This window comes from Hyperolius riggenbachi, chromosome 2 (genome assembly GCF_040937935.1).
Source record: "Hyperolius riggenbachi isolate aHypRig1 chromosome 2, aHypRig1.pri, whole genome shotgun sequence".
NCBI lineage: Eukaryota > Metazoa > Chordata > Amphibia > Anura > Hyperoliidae > Hyperolius > Hyperolius riggenbachi.
This window is the reverse complement of record NC_090647.1, coordinates 285,527,089-285,542,437: the sequence shown is the minus strand read 5'-3', so window position 1 is coordinate 285,542,437 and position 15,349 is coordinate 285,527,089. Positions and strand designations below refer to the sequence as shown.

At 45.8% G+C, this 15,349-nt stretch overlaps 1 protein-coding gene across 3 annotated transcripts in view; it reads right to left on the bottom strand.

Annotated features, from left to right (window-relative positions):
* Positions 1–15,349, bottom strand: part of LOC137546430 (uncharacterized) — a 156,352-nt gene that overhangs the window by 32,744 nt on the left and 108,259 nt on the right. For all 3 annotated transcript variants that reach the window (XM_068268893.1, XM_068268892.1, XM_068268894.1), the window contains 2 exons: positions 2,566–2,761; positions 350–536 (listed from right to left, as the gene is read on the bottom strand). The gene's annotated coding sequence lies outside the window, so the exon portion shown is untranslated. The remainder of the gene's footprint in view (positions 1–349; positions 537–2,565; positions 2,762–15,349) is intronic.

Genomic DNA, 15,349 nt, shown 5'->3' with positions numbered 1-15,349 from the left:
AATATTTGTCCAGATTGTCAGAAAGCTGCAGATCATCTTTAATTAGCAAAAAATGTATGGGATGTCATTTGTAAAGGAGAAGATTCTGTGTTGAGAATTGACAAGCGACTTGGCAGCAGAATATCTCATTAGCACCAGCCACGTACACAGCTCTTGAGAAGTGGTACCAAAGGCAAAGCCACAAGAATATCTGTTGCTTTTGTTATTTTCTGTCATTTAACAGAAGTAGGCAGGAGTAAATGAGTCATATATTGCATATCACACACACACACGCACGCACGCACACACACACACACACACCATTTAATTCTAAAACAGTAAGCAGTATAGTAGTGACTATGATACACACCCAAAAAGCAGCGGAAAGATTATTGCATGTTATAAGCTTTGCAGTCCTTGTTAAATTTTGCCTGATGGTTTTGATATTGTCATCTTGTCCAAACTTTATTTTTCTAAAAACATTGCTTGCTACACCCATCACTGCTTTACCACATGGTCCTTTATAGAGGCATGGAAGGACGAGGTGTCTTGGCACCCTAAGGAAAAAGACACAGAGAGCCAAAGTGCAAAGTATGTTAGTTGTCATTAGAGATTGCCCGAACAGTTCGCCAGCAGACAGTATCCGGTGAACTTCCGTTACTCGCGTTTTTCGCAAACTGCGAACATATGACATGCTCGACCCGCCTGTACATCATCATAGAGCCAAACTTAAACACCGCCTCCTGGACCCCCCACCCCCCATCAAAAAGCAGTTGTGGTGGCCATATTGGATTCATCCTCTGCTGGCTGCTGACTGTTAGTGAGAGCAGGGTCAGACCAGGGTTGCCAACTGTCCATCTGTGGACAGGCAGTCTGTTCAAATGCCTCAAAATTTTGCATGTCCGTACTTGTCCGTATTTGAAGATTTGCGTCTGTCAGAATATGTAAAAAATTGCTGTCCAAGGCAGTTTGTCATGTGCGCATGTACGGCGGACACAGAGATTATGTTTAGAAGAGATCCCGGGTCACCGCAGCAAAGCCTCAGACTGGTGTCCCTTTAGAGATTAAAACCCACCTTTGCGTCAACTCTGTAATGTTTGGTGGGACTTTTGGCATGGATCCCCCTCTGGCATGCCACAATACAGGTGTTAGACCCCTTGAAACAACATTTCCATCACTTTTGTGGGCAGAAACAGTCTTTGTAGGTTTTAGAATTCCCCTGCCCATTGAAGTCTATTCGCGAACATTTGCGGAAGTTCATATTCACCATTCGCGAACGGAAAATTCTATGTTTGCAACATCTGTAGTTGCCATAAGGGTGTAAATAATTGTTACAAAAGGGCTACTCACAAAGATGGGTTTCAATAGGGGCAACCAACCACTTGAGGCAGGTGGAGACAATGAAAATACCAGTGCTTCTCAGGCAAGATCTTGTGACCATGGATATCAGTTCCTGCAGAGGAGTATCTGCACATAATTCAGATACAATGTTCAGAAATAACGCTGTAATACTCAGTGCTGTTTCCCTGTATGCTCTGCATCTTATGCTACTTCATCGGTAAACTGAAGTATGCCTGTCTGACAATAACTGGGATCAGGATGTTAACAAACTGGATCCTCAACTACTTCTCTGTCCAAAACCAGCCATATGGTTCTATGGCTATTGCTTCAGTCCAGATCTTTACTTATGCCTGGTTCACATCTGCGTTCTTTTACAGAACGTAACCGGAACGTATACGGTACAAACAGAACAGATGTTAAAGGATCCAATGTTACCCTATTGGACCGTTCACATGCATCCGTTGTTACGGATACATTCCGTACGTTCCGTTCCCCGAACCAAAAAAATGCAGCAGGCCCTAATTTTCCAGACCTTTCTGCCTAGCGGAATGGAACCGGACAAAAATACTTTTGTTTTGGGGTAATGGGGAATGGAACGTTTCTTCACACTAGTGAAGAAACAGAACGTTCTACGGGGGATGGCAGATGTGAGGGCGGGAACCTGAGCAGTGGGAGGGTGAGAGAAGGGTGCAGCAGCCGGGCGGGTGGGTGAGCGAGGGTAACCGTGCCTTAAATACATACTACATGACGCGTCACGTTACTAGTCACAAGATGCACTGTGTAATCATAGCGCAAGAATAGGAAGCCTCTGCCGCTGCCATTATGTATGTATTTGCTGGCAAACGGATTGAAAACCGTTCCGATCCATCAGTGATCAGATCAGTTTTCACAATCCGTTTGCCAATGTGCACAGAGCCATCCGGATCCGTTGAAGCGGAGACCGGATCCGCTCCCCGGATCCGTTTGGCTCATATTTTCTAATGTGAACCAGGCCTACCAGGCCTTAAACTGGCTAGTTATTTGGGTCACTAGCATTATTGCATGGAGCACCATTGTACTCATTACCATCCCAATGTTAACAGTCCATTTTTACAGTTTTATCTCCAAACTTATTCAAAATTTGACAAACGAACTTACAAGTAACTGTTCCTAGTGTTGGTGTGACTGCAGAAAGACCATTAGGTTATATAATCTTAGGAAGAGGACTAATATGAAAATAAATAAATCAGGCATATACATACTTACATTGGTGATTGTCATGATTCCTTTAGTTTGATCAAAGGACATGTCCAGATGTTATGTCAAGGTCAAAATCATTCATTATCCCCATAATTTTATCTTGCTCAATAATATTATGAAGTGTGTGTCACAACTCTAACCAGCTGTGATTTCTGAACCGGAACTTCTCCCTCTTTCACATTGCGGGCAAAGCAAGAGAAACCTGCAAAACAAATCTTGAATTTAAATTTAGTCTCCCGCCACCTCCTGAGAGTAAAAAAAAAAAGAGATGCTATTTCAATGAAAATCTTTGCAAAGATATAGGGGTACTTTATCAGTGGCGTAACTAAGGAGATTGGGGCCCCCGGTGCAAGTCTTACATGGGGCCCCAAGCACTCCATTGATATGGAGCCCAAAAAACCTATCAATGATATAGCTGCAGTGTCAGAGAGTTGTATTTAGAGTAAGAAAACAGTTTGTTAAGTATTGTCACTATGCAATGCAGATATAGAGGAGTTCATTACTAGCATCCAGTATAGTACCAATTAAAATCTAATAAGATGGACAAAGGAGGGCCCCTAGTGGACTCCTTTAGTTTAGGGGTCCCAGTGCCGTTGCAACCTCTGCATCCACTGTTGCTACACCACTGCACATTATGTTAATGTGGTTTGTTTTGAATTGATAGTCTTATACAAGTGTTTGTTTAAGGTGGGAGCATTTTTTTTTCTTTAAAGGATACCCGAAGTGACATGTGACATGATAAGATAGACATGTGTATGTACAGTGCCTTGCACACAAATATCTATGCTGTGTTCCTTTTTTTCTTTCTCTGCCTGGAAGAGTTAAATATCAGGTATGTAAGTGGCTGACTCAGTCCTGACTCAGACAGGAAGTGACTACAGTGTGACCCTCACTGATAAGAAATTCCCTTTTTTATCTCTTTCTTACTATCAGAAGCCATTTTTCTGCTAAGAAAGTATTTTATAGTTGTAATTTCTTATCAGTAAGGGTCACACTGTAGTCACTTCCTGTCTGAGTCAGCCACTTACATACCTGATATTTAACTCTTTCAGGCAGAGAAAGAAGAAAAGGAACACAGCATAGTTATTTGTGTGCTAGGCACTGTACACACCCATGTCTATCTCATCATGTCACATGTCACTTGGGGTATCCTTTAACTTCTTGCCGACTGCCTAATGCCGATGGGCGTGGCCGCGGCACAGCCCCAGGACCACCTAACGCCGATTGGCGTCAAGATCTGGGGCTTTGTTTTGCAGGAGATCATGTGCAGGCTGCGCACGCATTTCCTGCTCGAGGAGAGAAGCTTCGCCCCGCCTTCAGTCTCCGAGCAGCGATTGCCACTCGGGAGACTGTAAAGACAACGAAACCGCCGTCTATTTACATGTACAGCACTGCGATCAGCAGCAGCGCTGTACTGGGGACAGCCGTGTGACATGGCGTGAATTTCAACTCATCGCTGCTGCGCACATCCGCCGTTTTTGGCGCTCCCGCTGGTCTCGCCGCTGAATCCTCGCTGTCTTCCATAGCAGCTCACTCACTCTGCCTGTCTCTGTGATGGCAGAGTTCCTGTGAGCAAGTCAGGAGCCAATTTCACTGGCTCCTGGCCCTGTCTTTCAATGTACGCAACTCCCATTGGCTTACATTGATAGGCACGGTCAGGAGCCAATGAAAGCAGCTCCTGGCCAGCTCACAGGAACTCTGCCGTCATAGAGACTGCAGACTGGTTGGCCCAGGTTCTCGACGTGCGGCGGTGATGGCGGTTGTGGTGGGTATGTTCGGCGATTTGTCGGTATTCGTCAGGTTTCCGCCGTTTCTGTACCAACGGTCTCTGGTCCTTAAGGGGGCAGAGACCGCTGGTACTTAAGTGGTTGGTTAAGATATCCATATATCTAGCGATGATGGGCAGATTCGACCAAGAGACAAATCTCTCTTTAATTGTATATGATTAGAAACATCTGTTGGCTGCATACACACGGCAGGCCGATTCCCAATCAATTTCATCCTAAAATTGATCAGAAATTAGCCTTGCGATGACGCATCTGGCCGCCTCGCCGACCTGTGGCTATCCCCCCCAATGTAATATGTCCCCACGGTGACCAGTGCAAGTGATACATTACCTAATTAGATCTACAGACTCAAGACTGTGTTGATTGTTTTCTGATAACACTTCAGGTTAATGAAGGATCCTATACTAAAGTTTACACACACTGGGCTCGATTCACAAAGCGGTGCTAACCCAGTTAGAGACTTTAGGCGTGATAACCATTGCACCACGCTAATGAAAAGCCAGTTTAGGCATGATAAGTTTAGGTGTGATAAGTTTAGGCATGCTAAGTTTAGATAAGTGTAGATAGCGTGCAAAGTCCCGCATGCAAAGCAGCGCCATTAAACTCTATGCGAAGTGCACCAGACTTTGCTAGCGCAAAACTTTTGATTAGCTGTGCATTGCAGTGCTAACGCAGTTGGTGCTTAAACTTATCATGCCTAAACTTATCACACCTAAACTTATCATGCCTAAACTTATCACACCTAAACTTATCACACCTAAACTTATCATGCCCAAACTGAGTTTAGGCGTGATAAAGGGCTTTTCACCAGGGTGCTAACTGTTAGCACCGCTTTGTGAATCAGGCCCACTGATAGGATGGGATTAGGCCTTTACTCAAACAGTATTTTGTTAAATACAATACCAATATATACAAACATAAACATATGCCCTGTCAGATATGTGAACAAAGATTGAGGCTTATAAAGAGAAAAGGGGAAATGTTGCATAAAGAATTGAAGTTGTATTTGTTTTGACATAAAAGTTCCAGTATCATGCCTGAGATTGTGACTGGTTAATTGACACTCCTCAGCAAAAGTGAAAGGTAAGATAAGGCTACACACATAGGTGTAACATTCATTTTGTGTACAACACAAAGCTGTCCCATTCAGACTATTTCAGTGAGATCAGCTCCCCAATGGAGAGCCATGCAGGTACCATGTGTGCCTGAGCCTACACTTGTGTTATTTTTTAACCCTTTCAATACCACCAACAAGACTGCTGTGATTCATCTCTTTAAGGCTGTCGAGCTTGTTTTGCAACCATCTCTGCCTCTGTAGATTAAGGGTGATCTGGGCTGCTCTCCAAGTAGCGGATAAGAGTATTTACGGATGCAATATACAGTACATATGTTATCCAAACTGCACAAAACACCAAGGGGGAGCAGCCATAATAACCTGGCACTAGAGGACCTCACAATGAGTATGAGAATCCCTCTGCCACCGTAGCTAGTTGACATCCAATAACATATCTAAAAGCCTATATCTCCCATATACAGCCTTAAAATAACCGAATGCATGAGATGTCACTCATAGCTTGAATCAGGCATTCTTCACAGAGATTTTAGCAGGAATAAAACTGTACCCAGGTGAAACGCTCGTGCTTTTCTGACAATGATTTCCCAGCAATCAGCAGTGCCTCCTTGCTGACAGAATACATCTGCTGGCTTTCTGCTCCGTGCTGTTACTGTTCTAGACTGCTGCTCAGCCGGATATGAAATGTGACTTCATTTTCTAGGTAATAATGGTTAAAATGTTTTATACCAGCTGTAATACAGTAATACAGTGCACACTGACAAGTCTTGCTAATTGCCTCTGTCTATGCACTAAGTGGCCCTCATTTAAATGGTTGCAGGAGCTTTTTTTTTTCCTTGGCCTCATTTGTGAGCATAAGGAACATTACATTTAATGAGAGTTATATAGAACCATGGCGTGAGAGGATCTCTGGGATTAAACCCTCCATTTTAACAGTTTATAAAACAAAAAAAGGCTGACACATAAAACACAGGGGTACATCTAAAGCAGAAAGTTTATGGTCTTAAACTCGGAAAATCAAATGAATGAATTTTTCCAGTGATAAATGTTATTATTATAGGAAGTCTGCATTGCAATGAGAGGAATATGGATGAAGTCATTATTACCATTGTTAAAATGTTACTTGCCTGGCTGCTGTGCTAATTATCTACCTCTAATGTTTTCAGTTACTGATCCTGAACAAGTATGTAGATCAGCTGTTCTGACTTCACAAGCTGCATGCTTGTTCAAGGTCTGTGACTCATACACACTTACAGCCTGAGTCTGCTAACGCAGTTGTGTCCGCTTCTATCTGCTTTTCAGCATCTGTAACATCTGCAATGCTGAAAAGCGAACGCAACTAAGAGACACACTGGAGAGCGTTTTTCAGGTCATTTTTTTGTTTGTTTGTTTTAAAGCATCCATTGACTTTCATTAAAATTGCGATTTTACCGTGATTTTAATGCAAGTCAGTGGAAGCGTTTTTAAAAAGAAATTAGAACAATATGAAAAATGCTCTCCGGTGTGATAGGGCCCTTCGACGGCTCAGGGCTTTACTATCTTTGTAAACTTATTACAACAGATTACGCAGCGCTGGACTATAAATAGGGATATATACCATGTAAAGGGATGACAGAGAGGTAGCAAATGGTTATACAACATAGCACAAGGTTATACATGCAAACGTATAAGATGCATGATCATGTGATTTTACAGAGACCCAGCAAATGATAGCATATTATTGTCTGTCTCTCTTGTAAATAGCAATAGCCTATTTATAGCTAAGTGTACTTAAAATGTCTGAAAATTGTGCCCAGATCAACAATGCAAAATACTTACAACATGTATTATACCCTTTTTAAGATACATGCATATCATCCTCAGCATGTACAGTTTAATTAAGCTGTTGTTACTTATACTGATAGCGAACAAGCTGCAGTGTGTACTGACCCCTGCTTTAGTAGTGTACTTTGAAACCTTTCCTAGAGTTGTAAGTTGACTTTAAACACTTATTGTAGTTGATTCACAAAACCTGTGTGAGGAAACGCGGAAGAGCCGCTGTCTCTCACAATGAGGCGGCTGTTTCCGCGTTCAGCAGCGCGTCACAACGCGGAAAAACCGCCGCATGCCGCTTAGGCAGAGCGGCGGAATCCGCATTGGTAACGGCGGAATCCGCATCAGAGGCGGCCCCCGCACTAGATACATTGCATGACAGTACTGGTGTGGCTGGGACTGATAGTCCACCAAGATTCAGACTTACACGCGCGCGAGCACAGAGGCAGAGTTTAAATAGCAGTTAGAAGGGTGTCGGCTGACCAGCTGGGTCAGCTGACAAATTCCACTGCTCCCATTGGACCAGCAATTAGGGAGGTCCTGGAAAGGTCCTAGAGTATATATACTGCTGGTTGTTCACTTGCTCTTTGTCTGGCGTGCGATCACATATGTGGGAGCACCCAGATCCGTAGTCAGATCCGCAAGTGTGCCGGGACCAGCTGGAGCTGTAATCCTACACTTAGCTAGATTCTGTTGATAGCTAAAGTACTAGTTTGATTGTATTTATTTGTTATGACTTTTGCCTGCCTTGACTACCCTTTTGAACTCTGATCTTGTACCTCGATATTTCTGATACTCTGTTGCCGAACCCCGGCTCGTTCCTTGACTCTGCTTCTGCCTCCTGATTTTGTACCCCGATATTTCTGATACCCCGTTGCTGAACCCTGCCTGTACTTTGACTCCGCCTTTGCCTCCTGATCTTGTACTTTATCTGTCCGTGTGTGTACGACCTGGCTTGTCCGACCTCGAGAACCGACCTTACTGTTAGAGGCGGTTCCTCGTTCTGTTAAGTGACCCTTCCACCAGAGGGTTACTTTCAGTATATCCTTCCCGCTGGCAGCCTGACTCCTCCCGCCTTGGAGAGCTCAGGTTTGCGGAAGAAATCTGTACAGTACGCCTTACTGTACTGAGGCCCTGTCCTCTAAGTGTTACTGTTACACCAAAACACTACACTCTACTCAGGTGAACAGAGGTTAGCTAGTATATCGGATTATCAGTGATACTGCAGATCACGTATAATCTGGTATACATCTGTATTCCCAGTGGTTCTGCAGATCACTGGTAATCAGATCCTCTTTGTGCTTCACCGATCGTTACAGAACGCCAGACCAAAAAACAGATGGAATCACGCGCTGATCCTCTGACTGTGCTTGCCACTTCGGTGGACAGTATCCATCAAGCACTGGGCCAGCACAAAGCCTTAATCGATGCCCTATCAGGCTCAGTGCGAACCCTCCAGACGTCAGTTGATTTAGTGCGATCCCCTCCTAGTGACGACATTCGCATGCCTGTACCTGATAAATTTTCCGGCCACAAATCTGACTTTCGGAATTTCAGGAGTAGAGTGTTATCGTATTTCGAATTGAGACCCCGATCCTCGGGGACTGAGACCCAACGGGTCACCTTTATTAAAACTTTGCTGGCTGGTGACTCCCAGTCATGGGCATACAACCTGCCTTCTACCAATATTGCCCTGACCTCGGTGGAGGAATTCTTTAAGGCCATGGCCATAATTTATGACGACCCTGACCTTGCCGCGTCCTCTGAGCGGAAGCTCAAACTTTTGCGGCAAGGCAGAGGCTCGGTCGAGGATTATGCAGCAGAGTTCCGTAGGTGGTCAGTCACCGCTATATTCGATAACTTTGCTCTGATGGATTACTTCCTGTCTGGGTTGTCGGAGGAAGTCTCTGATCTAATGTTAACTGTACCCGAGCCCAAGACAGTCGATGAGGCCATATCATCGGCCATTCGAGTTGATCGTAGGTTACGCCATCAGAAGCAGGTTAGGGGTAGTCACCGCGTCAGGGTGACATCTTACGCGGCACCATCCGCTACACCCCTAGTAACACCTTCTCCGCCTGTCTCACCCTCTCCGGCCTTGCCTCCGCCCGAACCAATGCAGATTGGTCGTTCGAAGTTGACCCAGGTGGAGCGACGGCGGAGAATGACGGAACAGCTGTGCCTGTATTGTGCAGCAGCAGGGCATAGGGTGCGAAACTGCCCTAACAAGTCGGGAAACGAGTTTGCCTAGGAGTAGTGGGGGGTGACACCCTAGGCACACAATTTTCACCCCTTAAAGAGAAAAAATTGCTTCTCCCCTGTACTATCACATGGGAGAATAAGTCCGTAGCCACTGAAGCGTTTGTTGATTCTGGCTCAGTGGCTAATTTTATGGATCTTGAATTTGCTCAGGAGTTGGGTATTCCCCTCACTCCAGTGAGTCCCCCCATTCAGGTCACGGCAGTAGACGATTCCCCTCTGCAACGGGATCGCCCACTGTCACAGACCCCGGAGGTGAAGGTCGCCATAGGGGTACTGCATGGGGAACAGTTACGATTTTTTGTGTTACGCATGTCTACCTCCACTATTATCTTAGGCATGCCGTGGCTGCAAATCCATTCTCCGCACATAGACTGGGCTACGGGTCAGGTAACCAGATGGTCCGATCATTGTCACCAACGGTGTTTAGGGAAGGTGACATTGGGTCGGACCAAAATTCTTGTGGAGGGGGTTCCCGAAGAGTATGCAGAGTTCTCTGATGTATTTTGTCCTAAGTCTGCTGATCAGTTACCCCCTCATCGCCCGTTCGATTGCCCCATTGATCTCCGTGCTGGTTGTATGCCTCCTAGGGGTCACCTGTATAACTTGTCCGGTCCAGAGAAGATGGCTATGCAGGAATACATTCGTGATAACTTAGCCAAGGGGTTCATCCGGCCCTCCCGGTCGCCTGCTGGGGCCGGTTTCTTTTTCGTTAAAAAGAAAGACGGGGGTCTCCGACCTTGTATTGATTATCGGGGCCTCAATAAGATCACGATAAAAAATCGCTATCCGTTACCCTTGATAGACGATTTATTTACACAAGTCACAGCCGCAAAGATCTTCTCTAAATTGGATCTGAGGGGGGCATACAATCTAATCCGCATCAGAGAGGGTGATGAGTGGAAGACGGCCTTCAACACACCCGACGGGCATTACGAGTACCTAGTGATGCCCTTCGGGTTGTGCAATGCGCCAGCCGTCTTCCAAGAATTAATCAATGAGGTATTCCGGGAGGTTTTGGGTAGATTCGTGTTGGAAAACCTCGATGACATACTAATTTATTCCAATAACCTCTCCGAACACAGGGTTCACGTAAAATTTGTCCTAAACAAATTAAGACAGAATAGGCTCTACGCGAAGGTGGAAAAGTGTATATTTGAAGTGACCACGGTCACGTTTCTGGGATACGTAATTTCCACCTCGGGCCTCTCAATGGATCCTGCCAAGGTCACAGCCGTGTTGGAGTGGCCACAGCCAGTGGGGTTGAAGGCCCTGCAGAGATTTTTGGGGTTCGCAAACTATTACAGGAGGTTCATTAAGGGATACTCCACTTTAGTTGCCCCCCTTACCAGTCTCACGAAAAAAGGGGCGGATACCAACCACTGGTCTCCTGAAGCCGTGGCGGCATTTGCTTTATTGAAAAAATTATTTTGCTCAGCACCAATTTTGAGGCATGTTGACACGTCCTTTCCCTTCATTGTGGAGGTTGATGCCTCAGAAGTTGGGGCGGGGGCGGTGCTGTCGCAACGGTCTGGGTTGCAGGGCAGATTACACCATTGTGCTTATTTTTCCCGCAGGTTTTCACCTGCAGAAAAAAATTATGATATAGGCAACCTGGAACTTCTGGCTATTAAGTTGGCATTTGAGGAGTGGCGCCACTGGTTAGAGGGGGCAGAACACACGATCACAGTTTACACCGACCATAAGAACTTGGAATACATCGAGGGGGCGAAGAGATTGAGTCCCCGTCAGGCCCGATGGTCTTTGTTTTTTACAAGGTTTAGGTTTATAATCACGTACACCCCAGGCAGCAAAAACGTCAAGGCAGATGCCCTCTCCAGGTGTTTTGAACCAGAAACGGCACAGCCACCCGCTCCTGAGTCTATCATCCCGCGGGAACTAGTGTTAGCCACAATAGAGACTTGGGAGGATTGGACGGAGGTTTTGGGTCCATTTCAGCAGGACGTTCCTGAGGGAAAACCCGAAGGGGTTATGTTTATCCCTTTGCCCTTTCGTTTACAAATCCTGCACCTCTTTCACGCCCATAAGAATGCTGGTCATCCTGGAGCTGCTAGAACGCAGGATCTGATTGCCAGGTGTGCTTGGTGGCCTTCTTTGGCAACAGATTGCAAAGAGTATGTCAGGGAGTGTGCGGTCTGTGCCAAGAGTAAACCCTCCCGGCTGGCATCTGTAGGTAAGCTGCAGCCTTTGCCCACCCCGAGTGAGCCATGGACCCACTTGTCCATGGATTTTGTGGGAGAATTGCCCAGGTCTGAAGGAATGTCGGTCATTTGGGTGGTAGTCGACCGTTTTAGCAAGATGGCCCATTTTGTGCCCCTGAAAGGAAGTTGTTCATCATTCACATCTTCAAGACATTGTGTCGGATAGGGGAGTCCAATTTGTCTCTGGTTTCTGGAGGGCATTTTGCCGCCAAATGGGCATGAAGTTGTCTTTATCATCAGGCTACCACCCACAGACTAATGGGCAGACGGAACGTATCAACCAGTCTTTGGAACAATTCCTAAGATGTTACGTTGCGGAAGCACAGACTGACTGGGTAAAATTTTTGCCCTTCGCGGAATTTGCACAAAATAATTTGAAGAATTCCTCATCTGGGTTCTCTCCATTCCAGATTGTGACAGGGAGATCACCCAAATTTTCCCCTTTTCCAGTCGTGTCATCCCCATTTCCAGCACTGGAGGATTGGCAGAGATCACTTAGGGACAATTGGGGAATTGTTAAGGGGAATTTGCAGAAGGCGTTCCAGAGTCAGAAGGGTCAAGCAGACAAAAGACGATCCGTGGAATGGAAGTTTCAGCCAGGGGAGTTAGTCTGGGTGTCCACACGTCACTTGACCCTGAAGCAGCCTTCTACCAAACTGGGTCCCAGGTTTGTGGGTCCATTCCCAGTGACTAAAAGAATCAATAACGTGACTTACGCCATTGATCTTCCTGCCAGCATGCGGGGCGTAAGGTCGTTTCATGTGTCCCTACTCAAACCTGCGGTCCAGGTGGGTTCCGCTCCTCCTCCCCCTGTGTTGGTAGATGACCAACCTGAATATGAGGTGGAAAAGATTTTAGATTCACGTGTTGTGCAAAACTCAGTACAATATCTCGTACACTGGAAAGGGTACGGCATTGAGGAGAGGCAATGGGTACCGGGGACGTGCATGCATGCAGACGAATTAAGGAGAGAATTTCATGCCTCACATCCAGAGAAACCTGGTGGGAGTTGTCCGGAGTCCACTCCTCGGGAGGGGGGTACTGTGAGGAAACGCGGAAGAGCCGCCGTCTCTCACAATGAGGCGGCTGTTTCCGCGTTCAGCAGCGCGTCACAACGCGGAAAAACCGCCGCATGCCGCTTAGGCAGAGCGGCGGAATCCGCATTGGTAACGGCGGAATCCGCATCAGAGGCGGCCCCCGCACTAGATACATTGCATGACAGTACTGGTGTGGCTGGGACTGATAGTCCACCAAGATTCAGACTTACACGCGCGCGAGCACAGAGGCAGAGTTTAAATAGCAGTTAGAAGGGTGTCGGCTGACCAGCTGGGTCAGCTGACAAATTCCACTGCTCTCATTGGACCAGCAATTAGGGAGGTCCTGGAAAGGTCCTAGAGTATATATACTGCTGGTTGTTCACTTGCTCTTTGTCTGGCGTGTGATCACATATGTGGGAGCACCCAGATCCGTAGTCAGATCCGCAAGTGTGCCGGGACCAGCTGGAGCTGTAATCCTACACTTAGCTAGATTCTGTTGATAGCTAAAGTACTAGTTTGATTGTATTTATTTGTTATGACTTTTGCCTGCCTTGACTACCCTTTTGAACTCTGATCTTGTACCTCGATATTTCTGATACTCTGTTGCCGAACCCCGGCTCGTTCCTTGACTCTGCTTCTGCCTCCTGATTTTGTACCCCGATATTTCTGATACCCCGTTGCTGAACCCTGCCTGTACTTTGACTCCGCCTTTGCCTCCTGATCTTGTACTTTATCTGTCCGTGTGTGTACGACCTGGCTTGTCCGACCTCGAGAACCGACCTTACTGTTAGAGGCGGTTCCTCGTTCTGTTAAGTGACCCTTCTGCCAGAGGGTTACTTTCAGTATATCCTTCCCGCTGGCAGCCTGACTCCTCCCGCCTTGGAGAGCTCAGGTTTGCGGAAGGAATCTGTACAGTACGCCTTACTGTACTGAGGCCCTGTCCTCTAAGTGTTACTGTTACACCAAAACACTACACTCTACTCAGGTGAACAGAGGTTAGCTAGTATATCGGATTATCAGTGATACTGCAGATCACGTATAATCTGGTATACATCTGTATTCCCAGTGGTTCTGCAGATCACTGGTAATCAGATCCTCTCTGTGCTTCACCAATCGTTACAACCTGGTAATTATGCTACCAACATAACTCTCTCTGTAGACGTACATGCCATGCAGTAGGCCTACCTTTACTGACACCTGTTTCGCACTATTGAGTATGGCTATGTTGATTTCTACCTTGGTCTACTGCCTGTAGTTTGGAGTACCTCTGCCTTGCCCTTTCTTCCCCTCAGCCTAGTTTGATGCTGCTTACTCTGCTATGATAACTGCAAATTATCATCTCTGATGATATTCTCATTGTAACCTGATAGTGTAGTGGGGGTGTCTCAGCACCTTGCAGGGAAAAAATATAGGAGACAAATACGGGAGCCCAATAGAGTAGTATATTAGTATGCAATTGAAAAAAGGAATTTCAATAAATTACTACTCACAAAAGGAGGTTGCAAGGGCAACCAACCGTAGGAAGCAGGTGGAGACCATAAACCCGACTCCACTCGGGGTAGTCCCAGCCGGGACCTGGATGTGGTCGCTCTCCTTGAAAAAGTAGGGACAGGTGTCCACTGTGGGGCACCCACAGGTGGTCTGTCACCACCCCTCAAACACAGATTGTTTGGGGGTATAGCTATGCACAATTGAAGGTAAAGAGGCGCCCTGGTTGAAATAAAAGCATCTAAAAACAGCTTAAAATCGAGGAAATAATATAAGGTGGCTTACCTCAATAACGAAATCCTTGTATATGACAAAAGATTTTTATTTAGCACAGGCAACGCGTTTCGCGGGTCCCAGCCCGCCTCATCAGGCCAATAAAAGTGCCAAATGAACAAGTCGATATGGCAAAGGGAGGCTCCCTTTTCATACTGAAATCGATTCACAATCTGTTTGCAGTAAAAGCAGCCCAGTGACCTTTAAGCCTCTGAAAACCATAAGTCTTGGAGAAAGACAGTAAAATAATTGAATACTTAGATCTATAACATTGCTGCAGCCTTAAAGTGGTATGAAACCCAGCATTTCTTCTTTGCTCTAAAAGATTATTTACAGCATATTATATACTACCACCATTTCAGCATTCAACTAGTTAAATACCGGACTTGCAAGCTCCCTGCAGGGAAAGCTGGAAGCATCTGAACTGGAGATAACATTATCTTGTGTTTACTTAATTGTATCAAGTGAGGAATGTACATATCTATGGCAGTTTGTACCGGTGCTTTCTTTTAAAGTTTGTTCAAAATGACATTAATAAATTTTGTATTTTTTCATTTAATCTAGTCAGTGTGGATTTATGACTTAAGCTCCCCACACCCCCTTTTCCTTTACTTTTACGTTTTTGATCTTTAGGGGAGCAATGTCATATTGAATAAGATTTAGTCGTTGAATTTGTGTCGCCGCCCTTCTCCCACAAAGTAAAAATACCTTTTTGGGATAGGTTAAATAGGGCTCCAGCCCTGGGAGATGTGCGCCGTACACAATTGTAACAATTTTTCTTTTTCTTCCTTTTTGGGCAGTGCTGTGCGGTGATGCTGCGGTGGGACGATTTGGTTTCAC